General features: G+C 41.5%; 1 protein-coding gene across 19 annotated transcripts in view; it reads left to right on the top strand.

Annotated features, from left to right (window-relative positions):
• The window catches only part of FYN (FYN proto-oncogene, Src family tyrosine kinase), a 142,654-nt gene that overhangs the window by 73,588 nt on the left and 52,886 nt on the right, over positions 1–16,180 (top strand). For 12 of the 19 annotated variants that reach the window (XM_068938081.1, XM_068938080.1, XM_068938077.1 and 9 more), the window contains one exon: positions 14,822–14,956. The gene's annotated coding sequence lies outside the window, so the exon portion shown is untranslated. Of the gene's footprint in view, positions 1–5,409; positions 5,648–10,939; positions 11,097–14,821; positions 14,957–16,180 lie in introns of those variants that run through there. The other 7 variants (XM_068938079.1, XM_068938073.1, XM_068938074.1 and 4 more) reach the window with 2 other exon arrangements.

Here is a 16,180-nt window from a genome sequence, read left to right as displayed (position 1 = left end):
CTTTTTGCCTGGGAGGACTGTGCAACATCTGCAGTTCTATTTTTAAATCCTCTGTGATCGTTTTGGTATCTGCTAAATACCTTTGCAGGAGACAAAAATCATCACGTTTGCTTTTTTAAAAGTGTTACACTTGAATTTTGCCCTCTAACTCGCTGCAATTACATAGGGAGGCTTAGTTTGAGTCTAACCACCAGTTCTCCTGTATGTCATTAGATGCTGTTGAGGGATCAGCATGCACAGCTGTAAATGACAGTGTATATCTTCCTTTTCTTTTTTGGATTAGACTGTTTATAAAACAAATGTCTCCGATGAGAGAGCGAGCACTATTCAAAGCCAACAAAACAAGAAAGCTTGAGCTGAATCAAGGGGCTGCTTGCAGCAACCTTTTGCTCTCCCAGGGGAAGTAAGAGCACGCCAAAGGCACAAGCTCCGTTCTTGGTTTAGCACAGATTTAGTGCCTGTTGCTACTACAGTACTCATTTCTCTCTTAGTGTGGCAAGTGCTTTCCATGTGTGTGTCATCCTCTGCATGTGATGTAGATGTTATCCAGAAACAGTTATCTGCACAGACTTGTCTGGTCATGTGTGTGGAATATGGCATTGACTATTATCAACACTAGTGAATCTTGCACGAGCTGTGGCTAATGTCTTGATTTGAACAGTTTTGCAGGGCTCATGCTCAGGAAAAGACTGCAGCACCCTTCATGTAATATCTCTTAGAGCTGTACTCAAAAGTGCTTTGTATTGCGTAACATAGAAAAGAGCCCACCTTGAAGACATTTCAAAAGATGGATGTTGGACAGAGCCCTGAGAAAAGGGAGTCGGGTTTGCATGCAGAGAGTTCAAAGTACTTGCGCTGCTGGTTATGCACAGGTGGGTGTGCTTGGGAGGGGTTCACACTAAGATAGTTTCCGTTACTTTGCCTTTTCCATTCAGTTTAAGCTGCCAAACTTGCAACTGCTTTTTACACATGCTCTTAGGCATGTGTGATTTGGGTGAATGTAGGTGAGAATTAAATTTTAAGTGCTGAGGAAACAAAGACTTGTTAACGTGATGTTGAAAGACCCCTTTTACGGCACCTTTAATTTTCTAGAAATCAAAAGAAAGATGTATGTATTTTTTTTTTTTCCCTTGGAGGCATATCTTTCATTACTAGCCTTGAAAGCCGTGCGTATTGCAGAGGACTTCTCAAAGCACAGCTATGTCTATTACCACAGTAAATATTTGCCTGGCTGAATGTATGATTAAATAAATAAATACTTTTAGCTGTGACTTTTAACCACTATTTCTTTCCTAAGAAAATTCTTCATAAATACTATGAGAGGCCAGCACCGTTCCAGGCCACCATCCTGCTTCAGCAGGAGCTTTAGGAGTGGTTGCTGCATAGAGAATGTTTATATCAGAATATTGCTGCTGTTTCGCTTCCACTGTACCTAGCAATTCTCATGCTTACCCCCACCCCCCCCCGAACATTTATCTTCTTTTGGAGGATGCCCATTAGCATAGTCAGTGTCTTGATATCTTCTTTTTCTTTTCTCTCTTACATCCAGAGAGCGTTTCCAGGAGCGTTACGATGTAGCTTTAGGCTCTTCTGGATTGGTGAAGCTTCTGCTTGTCACCCAGACAAGAAAACTCTTTTTTTTTTTTTTTTAAATTAAAAGTCAGTGGTGGAGGAGGAGGATGCCCTAGGCGCAGCTGGTGAATTAGTCGTATAATTTCTTCAGGTTGGTAACCAGCATTGGTAGAAATCTGTTCTGTGATCGACAGTTCTCTAATGATGTCGGACAGGATAGCAGCAAATGCTCTGTAAATCTGGGTTGGTTGAAGCACTGGAAATTTCTTAAAGTCTGAGATAAATCCCTTTGGAGCTTGCTTTGTCTGCTCATGTCTTTCCCTTTCTTGTGTTTAACCAGTCTGAATCCAGGTCAGCTGTTCTAGGCTAATCTAGGTCAGTGGAGTGTGAAGGGAGCAACTTTTTTTTTTTTAAACCCAGAACACATGAGCAAAAGATTAGGTGGTAAGGACAGTGAAATCAAGGCAGTCCCCACAATGTGTTGAAATAGCTATTGGTGATGGCGCTGGCAGAAATCTGTCAGTTCTTCAAAAGGTAAACTAGTTAATGTACTCCTTTGGTTTTTCAGCAGGTACCGCTGTCCAATTACTGTGTTAATAAGCTCGACTCTAGCCAGAATGGTCCAGCAGTCTGCAGTTGAAGCTTCTGTAATTTAGAGAAGGAATTCCTGCTGATGTTGCATGTGGCTTTTCTGCAAGGATCGGGAAATATCTGAGTCATCACAATCCATTTGTTAAATTTTATAGATGTTGCACGCCTTATGTTTAAAAAATAGTTTGAAAAATAGAATTCTCTAGTGCAGCCTAGTTAGGTCTTTTGCAAAGGCTTTTAAAGCGCCAGATGCGGCTCACAAATAGCAGAGACTGGTGCTACAGATTATTTAAATGTGTATGACATCATCAGTGGATAATTTAAAAACCCCACTTACTATGTAGATATATTCAGTATCTAGTAGAAGCCTTACATACGTGAGAAATCATACTTTTTTCTGCTTTAAGTCATCTCACCTGCGTTATGCTGGTTCTCGGTGGAACAGCAAATCTGATTATGATTTGGAATCTCTCCAGAAAGCGCCTCTTCAACTAGCCTCTGTGATTTACAGGAACAGCCTTGTGACGCTTGTTCAGCCTTTTGGAGCTTTCTGCTTCTTCGCTGGTCGTTCCAGGGCTAACAGAATTTCAGATACTTCTTAGCAATTAGGCTAGGCACAGTCAGTTTCTGTGTAAAACTGCCTGAGCAGGTCCTCCGGTAAACAGTAATAATGTTCTTGTGGCTCAGTGGAGTTTGGCAGGAGAATTAAGATGGACCTCAGTTCTGCAAATAGGTATGCAGTTAAACTCCACAGATCTGCTCAGGTGCTTGGTTAAGTTTCTACATACATAGGTTCAACTGTGAATGTATTTGTCTGTTTATGGTTTCCACTGCAGTCTACACATCCTTTGCTCTGGAAAATCGGAATTTAAGTACACTGAATGCTAAAGCATTTCTATCTCTTATTGCATAAATGTTCCAACACTAGATGGATTCATGCTGATTTGTGCCATCTCTTTTTTAGACGTTTATTTTCAAACTACTTTTATTCCTGAATGCTCAGGGTTTTTAAGAAAGAGGAAAGAGAGCTCAACTAAAGATTTCATACAAATCCAGAGTCACCTTTGTGAGAATCTTTCCAAATAAATCAGAGATTTGTACAAAGTTGACAATTACTTTTTTCATGTGGGGTCAATATTGATTTTATGCTGCATGAAACATCCTGCTAAGTCTTAGTGCAAAACAAACCACGCTAACCTCTTGACCCTCTCCCCGACAACCTCATCATTTTCTGGCTGAACGTGTCTGGTCCCCCTGCAGCTATAGCCATAAACACCAATGTATCTTTCAAAATCATTTCTTGAGCTTTTTCTCTTCATTTCAGAGAGCATAGAGAAAGTGCCATGTCTCTGTCTGCACACAGACATACCCTTGCATTTCCAACCAGTAGTTTGCTTTTAAAAAAAAAAAAAAAAAAAAGGTAATTAGCATTGTGTATGTAGTTAATCGATTTAAAATAAAATGCCGCTGCTGCTAGTAAAAGGTCATGCTAGGTTTTGTTATGGCTTTGAGAACCCCAAGGTTTTAGCGAAAGCCCTTTGTGAGAAGGGATATTGTCTTTGTATGTAGCCAGTGACAAAAGAGGAGCAAGGGATGCAGTTTCTACAAATGATACTGTAAATTTTATTATCATGTTTTTATTTATATCGTGGTTTTGCTGTGTTGATTTTAAGAAAGTAGCCTTTCAAATGAGGCAATGTGAGGAGACAGGGTGTGTTGTCTTAAGCACAGGAGAAGGAGCTGATGTGCCGAATGGATGAGGATAGGAACCTGATCTCTGGCTTGCTAGTCCACCACTCTCTTTATTACATGATCCTGCTTCCTAAGCAGACAGATTACTTCATATTTTTATTTATTAATGACTTACTAGACAGCTCCTCCCCTAAAGCCTCATCTCTTCTGTTATATTCACAGCCCACACACAACCAGTAACGTGAAGTTGCCAGCTGGCACTCTCACATTAAGTGTGCAAGCTGCTAGTACTTTCTAAGTCTTCTGTTGCCCCCTTCTCCCTTTCCATCACAGCTGCTTTGGCTCACCTGCCTGCTACGTGGTGTTCTAGGTTGCACCAGATCCCAAAAATCTTAATTTATCCTGTTTTCCTATCCCATCTCTCTAATCCTTTTGCTTAATGCTCTTGTACTAACTATCCCTTTTAAAAAAAAAAAAAAAAAAAAAGAAAAGAAAGATGAGGTGACTCCACTTGTAATGTGGCAGTGCTTGTGCTTTTTTTTACTGAAATACTTAGTGGCTCTTTCAGAGCACGGTGCATTTTGGTGTGAATATATGCTCAGTGGTGATTGACACTTTAGTTGAAGGTAGAATTAGAGAAGAGAGGGCTGGGGAGAAAATGAAAGAACTTTGTCTATGAACCTATTAATGTGAAGGTGTGGGTTGGCTTTAATTTCAGGTTTTGCTATCAAGTTCTTGGCACAACAGCTTTTTTTAATTCCTTTTTCAGTTGTCTATATGAGATAGTGATTTTTATCACATCACTAAATATCAGCCCCATTGTTGTTCTCTGTTCTGCTCCCAGAAGTCAGTCATGCTTTGAGGTCTGGGAAAGGGAGTCCAAATGAAATCTCATAATTAAAGGGAAAAAATCCAAAATCACTTACTGCTTTCCAGCCCTGCCAACTACCTTAATCATGATCTGCCTACTAGTTATTCTTGCAGTAGACCGGTGATGCATAGAGCAGCAGTAAATGTCCACTACATGTGGGTTGTGACTGAGTACACGGGTTACAGAACAGGAGGAAAAAATTACAATCTAGAAGAGGAGAAGGAATAAATGAAACACGCTTGAGTAATTTATACATGAATGTATAACTCGAGTGCTTAATCTGCTCTTGGCAAGTGGTGATTGATAACTAATTTTCTCTCTTCCCTCTCCCACACCCTCCCAGCATCTTCAGAAAGGGCATGTGACAGGAATAATAAATCTTGTAATAAATTCACCTCCTTGTTTAGTATTCCGAGCTCTTGAAACTCTGTGCCATCTTCAAGCCTGTTATTTTAGCAGGTTACAATGGAAAGCATAGATTAAAAGTGCCAAGACTGCCTCAGGAGGAAGAAACTAACTGCTCCTAAGATGCTTAAAATACATTGTCACTCACATTATTTTCAAGGACTTCCTGAATTGCTCCCTAACCTGGTTATTCAAGCCCCTTCATGTGCCCCTTTGAAACATCACTTAATCAGCGTTAGAGGCACCTGACTAATCTATGTACTTCATTGCTCCTACAGCTTCAGAACAGCCAGGACTTTGCACGGCGTGATCTCAGGCTTTGGGAGGAGTGTGGATCTAAATCCAAACTGGATCATCTTTACTCTGGGTCTCGAAGCTGCAGCTGTACACTGCTGTTTGAAGGACAGAGCTAGAAGGAAAAGTGGAATTCAGGCTGACATACAAAATGGCTTGGCTGTCATGTTGTAGACCACAAGACTAATCCATTTGAATACTTCTGGCTTTGAAGGGAGAGAGGTGGGTGAGAACAGTAGAAGGTGTCGTGTGTTTTGGACAGCCAGGTGTCTAGTAAACTACTGTGAACTTAGAGGGAATAGAAACTCTTCCTGCTCCTCAGTGGCCTCCCTCTTCCAATCAGAGCAGCAAGTAGGCTATGAGGCTCCCAGAAGGCTGTGCTCACACAGGCCATGGAAAGAAGTTGTCATGTGGTGCCCTGGGACAGAATAGGGAGAGAACCAACAAGAAACTGCAAGTAACTTATTTCCAGGGCCAGTTTTGCAGAATGAATGGTGACTTGGGACATGGATCTTATACGTCCCCAGACCAAGCAGCAAGCTGCTGCAATATTGGTGCGTCCCAGAACCTTAGATGATGACGGGAACTGGGCTTGGGAAGGCACTTTCATGCATTAGCAGATGTGCCAAAACCTCTTTCAGCTCTATTCTGTAAAACCTGTCAAAGCTGGTACGTGACTGTGAACAGAACTAAGGGCTTGTTTGCACCAGGAGGTTGCTCTCAGAAAAGCAGGGTGCAAATTTACAGCACACTGACTCCTTCTTACCAGGTCTCTGTATATGGTGTATGTTACCTTATGTACAGTGAGCATTAAATGTGCAAAGAGCTGGTGCAGTGTAAATAGCGTGCACTGAGTTTCCACCTAGCACTAACTGCCTGTGGTAAACCTCAGTTTACCAAGCAGTTATTTGCGTTTTCTTGCATTTCATCTCTTGACTTTATCACTCGAATTAGAACACAGGTTCTAAAATAGCAGGGATTTGAATCATGCGATCAGCCTGCAAAATGTGTATTGTGCTTTTGTTACAGTAACTGAATTGCTGCTTTTGTCTCTAGTTTCTAAAAGGAGGGGGAGGAGGAGGTTAACAAGTGCAGCAGGTGTAAGTATAACCTAACAGAGTCACCAAGGACTCACCGAGGTTATAAAGGACATCTGGGGAGCATCTGGTCCAACCCCCCTACCCAAAGCAGGGTCAACTAGAGCAGGTTGCCCAGGACCAAATCCAGTTGGTTTTTTGAATATCACTAAGGATGGGAAACTCTGCAACCTTTCTGCGCAACCTGTTCCAGTGTTTGACACCTGTACAGTAAAAAAGTGTGGTTTTGTGTGTTTAAATGGAATTTCCTCTATTTCAGTTTGTGCATGTTGCCTATTGCCCTCTCCTTGGGCACCACAGATATGTCTTGCTTCATCTTTTTTACTGCCTCTCATCAGGTATTTGTTTATGCACATTGATCACATCTCCCCTGAGCCTTCTCTTCTCAAGGCTAAATAATGAAGACTGGCCTTGCAACGACACAGTCCAGCTCCTTCAGTATTCAGAAGTGCATTCCATCAGAGCCCATGGACCACTGTGTGTCCAGTTTGTTTAAACGTTCCCAAACCTGATCCTCTTTCACCAAGGGAAAGTCTTCCTTGCCCCAGACTTTCCTGCTGGTTTCAGGGAGGTGGGATTCCTGAAGTCCAGTCTTAACAGTCTTCAGAGCAATCTGAAAAAGACAGTGAGTGCCTCTGCCGTTTTTGTGTCCTGTGGTGCCAGATCCCCTGCCTTGTTCAGCAACAGATCCACGTTTTCCCTCGTCTTGCTTTTGCTGCAGACGTACCTGTGGAAACCCTTCTTGTTGCCCTTCACGTCCCTCGCCAGTTTCAATTCCACATGGGCTTTGGCTTTCCTGCTCCCATCTCTAGGCGCTCAGACAGTGTCTCTGTATACCTCCTGGGTCACCTGACCCTGTTTCCACCTCTCGTACGCTTCATTTTTACGTTTTAGTCAGGAGCTCCCTGTTCATCCATCCATGTGGGCTTCCTGCCACCTGTGCTTGACTTCCTGCGTGTCGGGATGGCCCGTTCTTGAGCTTGGAGGAGGTGATCCTTGAAAAATCAAGCAGCTCTCCTGCATTCCTCTTCTCCCCAGGGTCATATCCCATGGGGTTCTTCTGAGCAGGTCCCTGAACAGGTCAAAGTGTGCTCTCCTGAAGTCCAGGGTTGTGATCCTACTATTCGCCTCGTTCCCCTCTTTTTAGGATCCTGAACTCCACCATCTCGTGGTCACTGCAGCCAGGGCTGGCCCAACCTTCACATCTCTGACCAGTTCTTCCTTATTTGTAAGGATGAGGTTCAGCATTGTATCTCCCTTCCTCGGCTCCTCAGTCGCCTGTGTTAGGAAGTTGTCAGTAATGCGCTCCATGAATCTCCTGGATTGCTGGTGCCCTGATGATTCACGCTGGCATTCTTGGCCTTTTTTCATGTTTAAGGTATCAGTGACTGCTATTTCTCTGTGCAAAATAGTCCATCATTTTGCATAATTAAACTTTTGCACCCTATCCTGAAATTATGTCCTGTAGAAAGCAGTTTGAGAAGGAAGGCTAAGTGAGGTTTGTACCAAGATGAGTTGTGTAACCCACCTAGTGTGTTGTTTTTTATTTCCTCCTCTTTTCTCACGCTTAAATGTAAAATAAGCATTATTCTGTAGGAACCAGGCAAAGGCTAATTTGCCTCATTTGCATGTGAAAAGGAGCCCACATCCTTCCTGTGCCCTGCAAAGAATGCGAAAAGACTTTACAGAAAAAACAGATGTACTAATATGTATCACTTGTGGGGAGGAGGGGGAATCCAGGGTGATGCGATTAAACTAATGCTGAACTTGCAAGAAAACAAAAGCACCAACATGCAAAATACAGTGCTGGGAAGTTGAGAAAGTTGGGACTGTTCTCTTTCACTTACATTTATGCTTCTGGCATCCGAAAAGCTGGTTTGAAGAGTAGGTACAAAAGGAAATGTGTAGCGTCATTTTTCACGCTCAAGAAAACCTACATTGAAGATGCTGTAAGTGCTTCGTGTTAGCTTGCTTGAATGCAAACAAAAAGCAGAAGCTCCAGCATACCCTTAGAGAAGTTTTCTGAATTTCAGGGACAATATTACCTAGCCAAAAGAGTTTGCTACTCACATCATACACAAGACAAACCGTTTTTTAAGTATCCATGATTTTATTTATATTTTGAACTCCCTACCGATAACACTTAAATACAAAAGACTTAGTGCTGCCAGCTCTCCAAAAATACAGTGTACAGTGGGGAGGGTTTCAGTGGTTTCGGAGAGCATAGAAGATGGAGAACAAATGAATTCTGGATGTTATTTCTACATCTATGCAATCAAGTTCAAAACTTTGTCCTTTCCTGACTCTTCTGTCTCTCCCTTTTCATGAACTTTGCTAATGAGCAGTCAGCACTGATCCATCAGCTTGCAAATCTGCTGCTGCTCAGACTCCTGAAATTCACTACTCTGCGTGATGCAGATTTGGCCTAGAAGCAGTATAATCTCTTGCTAGCTTTTACCTTGCAGACCGGAGACAGTTGCATGTGGCCGTTTATTGTTTATGTGCATTGACTGTCCGAATAATAAATGGATTAAGAGAATACTTGAAAGTTACTTTTAAAAAGCTACCTCAGACTTCCTAAATTAAAAGCTAGAAGTGAAGTGTAACAGTCGGTCGTGTTTCTTTTTTTCAGCAGTGCTCTTTGGGTAACATCTTGGGTGGGTGCAGTGCTTCAGGCAGGCTATATGCTGTTCTCCGTAGATGCAGCATGACTCACATTTTCTTGCTATCTGGAACGCTGAGGCTCTGGACCATGGCAAAACTCCCCAGAATTCATGCTTTCTGCTTCTGAAATTGATACAGTTTGCATATTCAGAAAGTGTTCTTAATTCACAGGAATTTAAAAACTCTAGCTCTGACACCAAAAATTATCACGTATGGATATGAAAAGCTCAGTAGCCTTGAAAAGAGGGATTTTAAGCCCACTTACCTAAATCACTTACGCAAATGTGAATGAAGTACAGTAGTTTGAGATGTTTGGATTGCAGTTTAGCTGCAGGCTTGTTTTGTAGAATCAGGGTAAATTGAATCTTGGCCTTGAACTAATATCTGTGTTTTGGAACAAACATCTCAATGCAGCACACTGCAGAAGGAAGGAAGTAGAATAGAAATTAGATCACTTTTCCTTTCCTGCATTATTTCTTGTAAGCGTGGTCTTACATATGGAATAAACATTTCCTGTTGTAAAAATATGGTAAGAGTCTGCATTTGCCAAACAACTGATAACCTACTATCGCTGAAAACTGGAAGTCATGTTAGACTAGCGTGTTTAGGGAGAAGTGTTCAAAGCATGCAGACGATCAGATCTGGTGCTCATCTTGCTCTGAAAAAACAGTGAGCGTAAGCTGTCTAATAACTGCTGTGATTGTCGTAACAACTGTAGCTTTGCAGTAACGAAAAAATGATGAACCTTGACTCTTCATATAAACAGCAGTGTAATGATAAGGGTGCACTCAGTTCTTGCTTTTTGATTTGTATCATCTGTGTAATTAGCCAAAATCAGATGGGTATCTTATCCTCTTTATTTCACTTGCTTTAATCCTATATTGCCGATGCTTTATTTATCTGTCTACAGTAATACCGGTTAGTAACTCCATTCCACAAGTTGTTTTACAGCACCGTTGAGTCCTAGCTCTGCTAACTGCACTGTCACTATACTGTGATAGCAGCTGTATAGGTTGGAAGCCAATTTAGTACTAGTAAACTTTTGATTTGGTTAAAACCCTCTTCTCATTAGTATTAGAACAATGTTTCAACCATGCTTCTGCTGAGATGCTAAAATCTTAGAAAAAATGCTTTCAAAATATAATAAGAGAACATGAGAAATTCAATGAATTTCTTTGGATGCTAAGTCTTATTCATGATCAGCCTTTGTCCTCTGACTCTCTAGAGCAGCATTTCCAAAGCTGTCTTCTGGAAGGTTACACAAGGATCAGGACACCAGACACTGCAGTGACTGAAGTGTTGAATGATTTCTGATGGCTTGTTGTTGTAAGACCCTTATTCCCTGAACATCAAAACACTTACCCAGGTCCTAGCATAGCTGAAAAGGCCGTGCAGCCTCTACCGGTTTGATGATCAGCCAAACTGTGGACCACGTTTTGGAAATAGGTCAAGTAAAGGGTGGGAGATGGTGGGATGATGGATGGTGGAGATGATGAAGAACAAAGGGCTATTTTTGTCTTACACAGGGGTGATTTGATATTCTGGATCAGGTAGTTTCAGTAACTGTAACACATGATCAGTCATCTTTCAGAGACCCTGCTTCTTACGGACACTGAAAATAGTAGTGTCTGTCTGTCACTTTATCGTGGTCAGATAACAGATGCAGACTTTTATTGCGGTAGAGTGACCCACACAAGTAGTTGCAGTAAAGGGAAGTGAGAATAAGTTTCTTCACAGGACTTTCTCTCCTTGGAAGCACTCTAGTTACACAGAAGGAGGGAGCTTTGGGGATCTCATCTGGCTATTGCATGACACCATTACAGACAGTCTGTCTACAGGGACTGATGAGGAGCTGAAGGAAAGGGAGAACATTCCTGCAGGACAGGAGGAGGCCTTTCAGAGGAAAGGAGGTAAAAGAGGGAGGAGTGAATCAGGATTTTTAGTTTGGGATTTGTTTGCTTCCATCTTAGTGTTGACAGACCAGCCATTTTCAGCCTTTGTACGGTTCCCCAGGAGTTCTGAAAAACTGTACCATTATTCTGTGTTTTTTCTCTTCTCCTTTTATACAGAAGTTATTTCGGGAGCAACTGTGACCAGTTAGAGAAGAAAATCTTTAGTTTACTCTTCTATTCTCAAGGTAGTCATCATGGCTTCCTTGATTTGGTTTCCTACCAGAATTCACCTTTCCCTTGGAAAATTTTCCCAGCTTCTATTCGTGCAGTCCACATGCAGAAGAATAAAGAGTTGCCTTGATGTTCCTTGAGTTGGCATCAAACTGTGCAGCTTCAAGGTCTCTAAAGCTTAGGTATTTAAACGAGTGGCGAGACAGGAACGTTTCATTGTCTTGAAAGCAGACCCGTACAGTCCCTTACTTTTTAGAAGAGTGGGAGAGAAGGTTTGCTTTAAGGTGAGGGAACTATATTGGTAACTCTTTTGAGTTTACTATAGCCATAAAGGTCTGAATTATGCTGTTCCTGAGGTTTGAGATTAATATCCTATATGGAACAGATGTTTCATGTGTGCTATACAGAAAGAGCCAATTATATATGAGTCAAATGTAAATCTAAGTTATAAAGCTAATGCAACGTATATATCCAAATGATGATGGTGAAGCGTTTGTCTTAGTTTTTCCTTTCTTAGACAACATATATTAGTTTTGCTGCTGAGAGGTATGTGTTTGTTTGGCCAGGTTTCAGGTGGCGCTCTATTTTCTCTTATTGTTTACTTCAACGAGGAACGGAGATTTGGTAAAACCCTTTTCTAGTCTCTGCATCAGCACATTCGATCTGCCTGCGTCCAAAAGAATTATGTCAAAACAATTGCCTGCATTTGTTTCTTAGCATGTTCTCGAGCAGCTCTGTCGCTTGAGGGCCAAACTGGAATACATTAAACTGGAATTGGGGCAGAAACTGCAGCCAGCCTCACGTCAATGATGCCTCTTGAGATTTGCAAAAGTGACACTTCTGGGGTTCATTGCATTAACTTCCATAGCATTTCTGAGTCTGGTCTGGGTGAATTACAGTGGCGGATGGTTAGGCTCACATACTCCCATTTAATTATTTCTGTATGTGTCTGGAGTGAAAGGAAAAGCTTAATTTCTGGCTCATTTTGTAATATTTCAAAAGTGTTTTTTTTAATCCATATTTTAAATTTATTTGCTTTTATGTTGTTTCTGTATATTTATGTTTAGGAAGATTACCATGATTGCTTGGTCTTTTGAAATAAATTTGTGAATTCTAGCCTATATGATCTCTGGTACCTAAATGAAAACTAGTGCATCTTTTGACATAAGCAAAACCTTTAGCAGGCATAAAAAACACAACAGCACGCCTGCTAAGCAGGACAGCTTAGCACTGTAGGATGTAGCTGGGTTGTGCCAGAGAATGGAGGAGAAAAACGCATCCAGGAGGACAAAAAATACTAAGATATAAAATGCACAGTTCAAACCGTACTTTATCAAATCCTTATTCATCTTCCGTTAGGAGCTCTGAAACTTTGCTCTTGATCAGCTTTTACAAATGTTTTGTTCTTTTAGTAGAGTTGCCAGTCATACACTTTTGAGTCTCAAGATCTGTTGATAAGAATGCCAGGTACAGCAGAGACCATTTGTTGCTGATGTTTGTGCATGAACGCATGTGTGTATATGTGTGTGTGCGTGTGTGTGTGTGTATATATGCATATACCTACATGTATGTACATACACACACACCCCCCCCCCCCAACAGCACTTGGACTGACTTTTTTCCTCCCTAAAATTTTCACAAGCTTTATCACTTTAGCTCACTCTGCAGTTTTGTAATGATCAGTTTGCCTGTGATGGGATGCTGCTTTTGATTTGAACCCAATAGTGAGTTTTTCCTGGCCTATGCTGTATTTTAGCAGGCATCGCTTGGTGAAAGTGACTAAAAGTGCCAAATGCACACTTTTTCCCCACCTGTTGAAAAGAAAACTATCTGTAGAATCACGATTAATTAAATATAATGAAGTGTTTGTGTGAAATAATGCCTTTTAAATCTCTGGAGTGGCATATGTGAACCAACACTGAGCTCAACTAATTGAGATTATTTTATCTATTTTATTTGCAGAATTTGCATTGCAGCATTCAGTCATAAGTGAATTCATTCCAGAAGCTTAACATGAGCTGATGCCAGCAACTGGCACAGACCAAACAGTCCCCAGTCCCCTTTGCCACTCCTACACATTGATGGGATTGATACTTTCTGGCCAAAAGCCCAGGTTAAGACGGACAGTGTGGACAAAAGCTGGTACTGTGTCCTCAAAAACCACTAAACTTAAATATTGGCAGGCTGTGGGATGAAGGAAATTCAGTAGCTGGGGCTCTGCACTGAGCACAGAGTCCTTAGCAGCCCACCTGCCAGAATGCAGCCTTGGGATGCAGAGCCAAGAGCTTTCTTGGCAGCCCCCGGTTCCCTCAGCAGGGTGAAGGGAAAGGAGAAGAAATGTGAATATCCTGCGTGACCTCGGAGGCGCCTGCTGGCTCAGTGCTCACGTCCACTTATCCCGTTTAAAGAGGCTAACTTATTTTCCTCAACGAGACAGTTAGTTCCTAAGTTTATCCTGAAAGGACGAGACTGGGAATGGAAATATCTATAACACAGGGAAGACTCCTTCTGTCAGCCTAACTCTTTTAGGCCACCTTTTGTGGCTTTGGGATCCTGGGACATGACTGTAAGTAGCAGACAGCAGATAAAGTGAACTGCTGAAAAAAGGGGAGCAGATACTCTCTCCTAGACAGAGCCTTCAGGAGCTTTCCAGCTCCTGAAGGTTGTTTCCTTGGCATCCCAATGTCAGGAGCTTTGTGCAGTGAGGTTTTGTGTGGAGCCAAGTGCTGGGAATTCAGAGACTACTGCCTTCAGGTTCTTTAGAAGATGGACAGCTGACTGTCATCAGTACTTAGATGTCACCTCAGCCCCAAAAGGCTGTTTCCTCTAAAGGCATCTTGTATGCCATGAGCAGGAAGGCTGTCAGAATTGCTACTACCTCCAGAGAGAAGTGGGTGTTTTTTAATGGGAATGCAAAACACTCAGACACTGTGATCGCTCATCTGAGCACCCACGTTATGCAGGCAATGGATCTTACCTGAAGGAACTCCTGCTTCATGCCTTATAACCTAGGCTAAATGGCGTGCATCCTTTTTAAATCAAGAATGGCTATCTTTCTAACTTTGCAGAGATGAGCAGTCAGTGCATCACAGCCTGTGGTGCAAACGGTTTCCCTAGTTAATTGGCTATAACTGATCACTGCTGGAAAAGCAGAACAAAATTGCCCATTTCCAGTTTGGATTGGAGTAGTTTCCACTTCTACTGAGTTTTCCACCTTTGCTAGATTAGCGCCCACTGTTACCAAGTTTGTTCCCTGTATGAATATGCCTAGACTGTGAGCAAAACAGCAAAATTTCCTTTAAGCTTTTTGTTTCTAATAAAGCCTTATGTTACTCAGTGTTTTCAGTCCTTTAATCTTTCTCCCCTGAACGTTCTTCAGTTTTTTCAACACCTTACTTGAAAAACGGAACAGCAGAACTTGATACATTATTCAAGTAGCAGATGAACAAGAGCCAAATATAGAGTTACTAAAAATTACCTACTCATCCTTTGATTTTCATTTGTTTTTACAGCTGAGGCTCGCATTAGCCCTTTTGGCCACAGCCTTGCATTGGGAATTCATGTTGAGCTGATTGTCTGCCAGGACCCCTGGTCTCATATTTGGTCTCTGCTTCAGAGGATAGAGTCCTCTCTCTCCCTCTCATCCTGTAAGTATGACCTGCATTCTTTATTTCTGTTACGGTTATTTTACACTTGGCCATATTAAGACTGAAACTGTTTGGTTGCTCCCATTTTTCTACAGGTCCCCGTTGCTCTGTGTCAGACTTATCCTTTTGTTATTGCTTTTTTGCTGTCCCCACTCTTGTATCTATCCACACTGACTTAACTTTAATCCGAGTTTCTGGTGAGACTGTTAAATAGCAAAGGAATGATCACCAGTTCCTGTGGGAACCCAACAGAAACACTTCTGTTTGCTAATAAATAGTTCCCTATTTACAGTTACACTGTGGCTCCCATAATTGATCGACTTTTTAACACATTTAATATGATTGTGGACTCAGATGTGACTTCAGTACAAAATATGTTTGAGTTTCTTGCCTGACCTCATACAGTGCTCTCCATGTATGGAGACTTACTGTCAGTGTATGGAGCACACTCCATATGGACTTCAAAGCATTCAGTTTCTTGATCAAGATGTTTAACAAACCCAGTCGAATGACTTAGATTTGTAATACTATCAACAACACTGCCTTCATCAAGTAAACTTGTAATTTTAGCAAGAAGTAACATCATATTAGTTTTACACAGTCTATTTTCCTTGAAGCCAGGTTGATTGACTTTAATTACAGAGCCTTCTTTTAAGCTTTTATTAACTGAATCCTGTGTTGGCTGTTCTGTCCTATGCAAAAGACTGGAAACTCAACCAACTAGCCTGTAATTACTTTTTACCCTTCTTCAACGCTGGTACAGCGTTAGCCTTCCTCATGTCCGTAGAACTTCCCCAGTGGCCCAGAAATGCTTTAGAAGCAGCAGTAGTAACCCAGAAGCTAGTTCTTTAAAAAATTCTGAGGCAAGTTTACTTGTACCAGCTGATTTGAAATACCTGGAGTCTTGTATCTGACTCTTGATGTCCTCTGTAGGTACTACCGGAGTGGCAAGTTATTTCATCATCATCATAAATAGATCATCTGGCTTCTTACCTGCAGGCTACTCAGGAATATTTACTAAATAACTTGCCACGCCTCCGCTGTGTTATTGTGAATGATTGAACCACTTTCATTGTTTAGAATTTGTCTTAATCTGCTTAGAAGAATAAAAAAAAGACATGTCTTGCTCTACTTGCCTTACTTTTTCCTAGTATCTTCTTGCTTCGTTGTTATCTTTTCCTTTTTTCCCCTTCATGTGCTGGTTTTACATGTAACAGTTTATAT

The sequence above is a fragment of the Struthio camelus genome, chromosome 3 (genome assembly GCF_040807025.1).
Source record: "Struthio camelus isolate bStrCam1 chromosome 3, bStrCam1.hap1, whole genome shotgun sequence".
NCBI lineage: Eukaryota > Metazoa > Chordata > Aves > Struthioniformes > Struthionidae > Struthio > Struthio camelus.
The sequence above is the reverse complement of the archived record's forward strand: the minus strand, read 5'-3'. Positions and strand labels throughout refer to the sequence as shown.